This window comes from Tenrec ecaudatus, chromosome 10 (genome assembly GCF_050624435.1).
Source record: "Tenrec ecaudatus isolate mTenEca1 chromosome 10, mTenEca1.hap1, whole genome shotgun sequence".
In the NCBI taxonomy this organism is placed as follows: Eukaryota; Metazoa; Chordata; class Mammalia; order Afrosoricida; family Tenrecidae; genus Tenrec; species Tenrec ecaudatus.
Window position 1 is genome coordinate 72,109,847 of NC_134539.1, and position 6,454 is coordinate 72,116,300.

The window sequence follows — 6,454 nt, forward strand, 5'->3', positions numbered from 1 at the left end:
ATTGTGATAAGAGTTGTATCAGCCCCTAATAAAACAATTTTTTTAAATGTCATGTCAGAACTAGATTGAACTTGACAGTTGGTCAGTGGACCATTCTGTAGACATGACCTGAAGTTGTCCTGGGTGTGAGTATCTCTTTCTCCTTCCATGGCAGAAATTTCTTTCCTGGCTTTTTGATTACTGATGGTGGTCTTTACCTTCTTATACATTATTAGTATTTTTTGGCATATTACTTTTTTATCTATACCACCTTAGTGTGATTTTGTTTGTACTGTTTTCTGTGGTGTCTCATGGCCGTGAAGCACAGGAGGAATAGATGTATAATGAGAATAACTGATACAGGGGACAAGGGAATACAGATTTGGAGGCGTAGATAGGGAGGGAAAGGGGATTTCGGGAGTAACTAATGAAGATGGGAGGAGGGGGAATTCACTAGAATGGATTATGATGGCATAAATCATTTTAAAGGCAATTTGACCATAGGGGGGAGTGCTCTAAAATTGATGTTAGGGGTGATTGTACAATTCTCCATATTATGACTGAGTGCTTGAACGATTGAATTATCCATATGATATGTAAATTACTTCCCAATAAAACTGTTGGGGGAAATAAAGAGACGGAGCCAAAAAGGTGGGGGGCGGGTGATAGGCAGTAGCCTACCTCCACCAAAAACAAAAACATTCCATTCCAACTCACAGTGACCCCATGTGTTACAGAGAGAACTATTCCTTGGCTACTATATTCTCTTTTTTTCTTTTTTAAAAATCATTTTCTTGGGGGAGCTTACAACTCTTATCACAATCCATACATACATCAATTGTGTCAAGCACATTTGTTGCCATCATCATTCTCAAAACATTTGCTTTCCACTTGAGCGCTTGGTATCAGCTCCTCATTTTTCCCCTCCCTCACGAATCCTTGATCATTTATAAATTATTATTATTTTGTCATATTTTACACTGTCCGTATCTCCCTTCACCCACTTTTCTGTTGTCCATCCCCCAGGGAGGCAGTTATATGCAGATCCTTGTGATCAGTTCCCCCTTTCTACTCTACCTTCCCCTCCTGTTATCGCTACTCTCATTATTGGTCCTGAAGGGTTTTTCTGTCCTGGATTCACTGTGTTTCCATTTCTTATCTGTATCCATGTACATGCTCTGGTCTAGACGGATTTGTAAGGATTTTGATAGTGGTGCAAGTATTAAAGAACTAGAGGAATGTTGTTTCATGGGTGCTATCCTGCACCCTGACTGGCTCGTCTTCTCCCTGCAACCCTTCTGTAAGGGGATGTCCAGTTTTCTACAAATAGGCTTTGGGTCTCCACTCCACACTTCCACTCATTCACAATGATGTGATTTTTTTGTTCTGATGATACCTGATACCTGGTCTCATTGACACTTTCTGATCACACAGGCTGGTGTGCTTCTACCATGTGGGCTTTGTTGCTTCTCAGCTAGATGGCCACTTGTTTACTTTCAAGCCTTTAAGACCCCAGACGCTATATCTTTTCATAGCTGGGCACCATCAGCTTTCTTCACCACATTTGCTTATGCACCCTCTTTGTCTTCAGCGATCATGTTGGAAAAGTGAGCATCATGGAATGCCAGTTTAATAGAACAAAGGGTTCCTGCATTGAGGGAGTACTTTAGAGGCCCAGTGTCCATCTGGTACCTTAATACTAAACCTAAAAATATATGCACATAGATCTATTTCCCCATCGTCATATATAAATGTATTTACATATATGCATGCCTTTATTTAGACCTCTCTAAATTCCCTTTGCCTCCTAGTTCTTTCATCTATTTCCTTTTACTTTCCTCTGTCCCACTATCATGCTCAGCCTTCATTTGGGTTTCAGTAATTCCTCTCAGTTACATTTCCCTTGATCAAGCCCTACTAGGCATCCTACTTCCTTCTCACCATTGATTTTAGATCACTTGTTGCTCCCTTGAACCTGGATTTGTTAATAACCACTTCCTTTCCCCTGCCTCCCCATCTCTCATGCCATGCTCCAGGCAACCCTTGGTCCCATTGTTTTCTCCTCCCTATTGTTTATCCTGTCTTTCTCGTGTAAATAGACCTGCAGAGATAATAATCTGCACAAAAAACAATAAAGCAAAACAAACAAAAAAACAACAAAGCAGCAGCAACCAAAAAAAAAAGGTCTGTTTGTTGATGTTTATGAGTGCTTTCAGGTGGAGTCTGATGGGGTACCACACACTGGCCCCAAAGTCTATTTTTGGTGTTCCCTCTGCACTTCCTTGCTCTGCGCCCCTTGCTGTTCTGTTGCACGCCCTTAGTGTGCTGCCGCGCTGGGGTGGGGGTCTCCTATCTTCATAGAGGCAGAGCACCTGACCTTTCTTGCACCATGCACCTTGGCTTGTTCGAGTTGCCAGCCTCTTGCGAGTAGACCAACGCAAACCACTAGTGCCACCCACAGAACTCCCCTCCCACTGAGAAAGTAGTCATTGCGGTGCCACGATAGGCACCCAGCACCTCAAGCTACCAAGGGCCTTCAGCAATAAGCCGGGGAAAATTGGAATCAGAAGATCATGGAATTTTGAAACCCCCTGGAAGATAAGCACCTCTGTTTGGGAGGGTTGAGGGACAGGCAGGGTAGAGGTATTATTTTTGGTTCTGAAGGCATGAATAACCTTCTTCTCCATCCTGTGGTCTCGCGCAGCGGTTGGGGGGCAGCGCCCCAAGAGACTCATCCACAGAAGCTGAGGAACTTGAAAGGAGGGGAGGCAGGCCATCCATTCATTGTCAGGCAGCAGGGTGCTGGCCTCCTTGTGAGGCAGGAAAAGGGACATTGCAGGGACAGCAGGTGGAGAGAGAAGGCAGCTGTGGAGCCCTGCCATGCCACTTTTTGGTACAGCAACTGTGGGGGCATCCCGTGGCCCCAAGGACACCTTAAAACATAGCTGTGCTTAAAGACACAAAAGGCCACCGCTTACAAGATTCCATTTATTTATGTCAAATACCCAGAATAAGTAAGTTCATCGGGCTAAGAAAGCAGATCGTTATGTACCCGGAGGCTGGAGAGAGGACAAACTGAGGGGTGACTGCTTGCTGGGTTCTGGGTTTCCTTTGGGGTGATGAGAATGTTCTGGAGCCAGAGAGGGGTGGTGAGGGCACGGCATGGCGATGTATTCATTGTACCTCCAAACGGTCAAAATGGCAAATACTGCGTTGAACTATTTTACCACAATTAAAACACACACACACACAAATAGTTGAGCTTGATGCTCTCTCTGTTTAGCAGCAAGATGCTGGGGAATGTACTTTCGGCGACTTGCAGAGCCAGGCCCTAGTGTCAGGCATCCATGGCCTTGAACCTTCTGAAGAACTCACACCTGGACCCTGAGGCCTCCTCTCTACCTTCCCCAAATATTTCCAGAGTGCCATCTTCTGGGAACACGGCCACACTTCCTGGCCCTTTTCAACGAGGCGCTGGTGGAGCAGTGACTGACATAATGAGCGCTTACCACAGCTGGAGGCCACGGCTTCGGAAGGTGCAGTCAGGGGGCCCACCCCGGGAATTCTATGCTGTCTCATGGGGTTGCTATGAGAAGGCCTGATTTGATGGCAGTACGTTTCTGGCTGAGGGAGGTCACATGACTGTCTGTGGCCGAGGGAGTTCGGATGGAAGTCACTCTTGGTGGCTAGTGGTTGTGCATTAGCTGCAGGAGGAAAAGGGGGCTGTCTACTCAGGTGGAGAGCTAGTGTCTGAAGCTCACAGGGCAGCTCTACCCAGCCCTCCAGGGTCGCTGTGAATGGGAATCACTGGATGGCAGGAGTGGGAGTGGGAATAATAGTGCTATGGGTTAGAAACTCAGCTGCTAGGCACAAAGTCAGAGGTTCAAGTCATTCCACAGGAGGTAGATGAGGCTGTGTGCTTCCGTAAAGATCTAAAGTCTCAGAACCCCTAAGGAAAGGGTGGTGGCACCGACTGGACCACAGTGGGTTCGATGTGGTGTTTCAGTTGGCTGGAACATTGAAGTCTTGATGCAGAAGTTTCTAAAAGCCAGGCTTCCCTCAGATCGTGTTAGAGGTGGGGCTGTCCCATCAGCCTGAGTCCTCGAGTGACTGAGGAGTAGGGTCCTGCTGATGTTTGGTGGACTGAAAGAGAATTATTCAGACGTGGAGGTGATTTGCCACCACAGCGTCACCTATCCCATCCTGTCTTCCCCTCCCTTAGTAAGAACCAGTATTTGGACTCTGGCCCAACCCACAGCCTCCGAGTGCCCTGTGTTAGCCGAGACCAGGCATGCATTATGGAAGGAGAATTGTCTTCCTGGCCCTTCCACCCACCCTCCACCCTGACGCGATCCCTGACAGAGGGTGGGGGCAGGGAAAGAGTGCTGCACCGCTTTCTCCACCTGGGTGCCTGGTCCGTGGGGGAGGGAAGAGAAGACTTAAACCAGAGACCAGAGTCACCTTTGAAGCAGACTGAACTGAGTCGTAATAGTTGGCGCAAGCAGAACGCAAGGAGGGCCTCCGTGGTGGTGGCAAAGAGAGAGTCCTCGACAGAAAGGAGATCCCCAGGTCTTAAAGGCTTGAAGGTAAACAAGCGGCCATCTAGCTGAGAAGCTACAAAGCCCACATGGAAGAAGCATACCAGCCTGTGCGATCACGAGGTTCCAAAGGGATCCATTATCAGACATCAAAGAACAAAAAATCATATCATTGTATGCTCACCTCCCCGATATGAGAGCTGAAGACAAATAGGTGCATAAGCAAATGTGGTGAAGAAAGCTGATGGTGCCCAGCTATCAAAAGACATAGCATCTGGGGTCTTAAAGGCTTGAAGGTAAACAAGCAGCCATCTAGCTCAGAAGCAACAATGCTCACATGGAAGAAGCACAGCAGCCTGTGTGATCACAAGGTGTCAAAGGGTTCAGGTATCAGGCATCATCAGAACAAAAAAATCACATCATTGTGAATGAGGGGGAGTGCAGAGTGGAGACCCAAAGCCCATCTGCAGGCAATTGGACATCCCCTTACAGAAGGGTCGCAGGGAGGAGACGAGCCAGTCAGGGTGCAGTGTAGCAATGATGAAATATACAACTTTCCTCTAGTTCCTGAATGTTTCCTCCCCCATCCCCCCACCATATCATGATCCCAATTCTACCTTACAAATCTGGCTAGACCAGAGGATGTACACTGGTACAAATAGGAACTGGAAACACAGGGAATCCAGGGTGGATGATCCCTTCAGGACCAGTGCTGAGAGTAGCGATACCGGGAGGGTGGAGGGAGGGTGGGGTCAAGAGGGAAACCGATTACAAGGATCTACACATAACCACCTCCCTGAGGGATGGACAACAGAAAAGTGGGTGAAGAGAGATGTCAGACAGTGTAAGATATGACAAAATAATAATTTATAAATTATCAACGGTTCATGAGGGAGGGGGAAGCGGGGAGGGAGGGGGAAAATGAGAAGCTGATGCCAGGGGCTTAGGTGGAGAGCAAATGTTTTGAGATAAGAGTTGTATGTACCCCTGATAAAATGAGTTAAAGGAAAAGAAAGAAAGGAGGTCCCCAGTGGGAAGTAGATGGCACCTTCAAGGGGTACGTTAGATGGATTTACTCGGATGGGACAATGTAGGAGGTGAAGAGCAGGTTTAAGGGGACCAAACAGAGCTAGCAGCAGCAGGAAGGAGATGCTATGCTCCCTAGGACTCCAAGGCAAGGGTGGCTGTGGCCAGAGCGGTGGCACTCAGACAGGAGCGGTGGCCCTCAGACAGGAGCGGTGGCCTTGGAGAGAGCAGCACAGCCAGTGCTCAGCTGGAAGGCAGCGCAGGAACGCAATACTCCAAGTTCACCTTCCACTCGCCCTCTGTGATGGTGACTGCTGAATGGTAGATGTCAGTCCGGTTAGGCTATGGTTCTTGGTGACTTGGCAGACATCGGCTGCTCTTCCATAACGTAATATACTATCATCACCCTCCATGATTTGACTGATTTATCAGCCAGTCCGTTGAAAGGGGAGTTTCTCCTGGAGTGTGGCCTGGGGCCAGTGTGTAGATCAGTGTGGTGGCAAAGGTCTCTCTCTCACCGCTGCTCTCTTCATAGTCTGACCTCTAGCTTCTGGCACATAGCTGCACAAGTCTCCAGCCGGCCAGCTAATAATTTTAGATTCGCTGCCCCGACCATCCAGTGAGCCAGCCTGCCACCTGACCTGTGGATTTAGGACTTGCCAGGCCCACTCTTAAATGAATTATTTCTCTGTACATTCTCTTCTCTCTCTCTCTCTCTCTCTCTCTCTCTCTCTCTCTCTCTCTCTCTCCAGGTTAAGTCAAAAAGAATTGCTTCTTCAGTTCCAGACAATACATGCACAGGTTTATTCCAAACAAAATGTGTTTAAACATGTCTCCATGGGTGGCTGCTGACAAGCTCTCTCAGTAATGCATGATTTTAGTCATATTAGTAGGGCTGCCCCCCCCCAAAA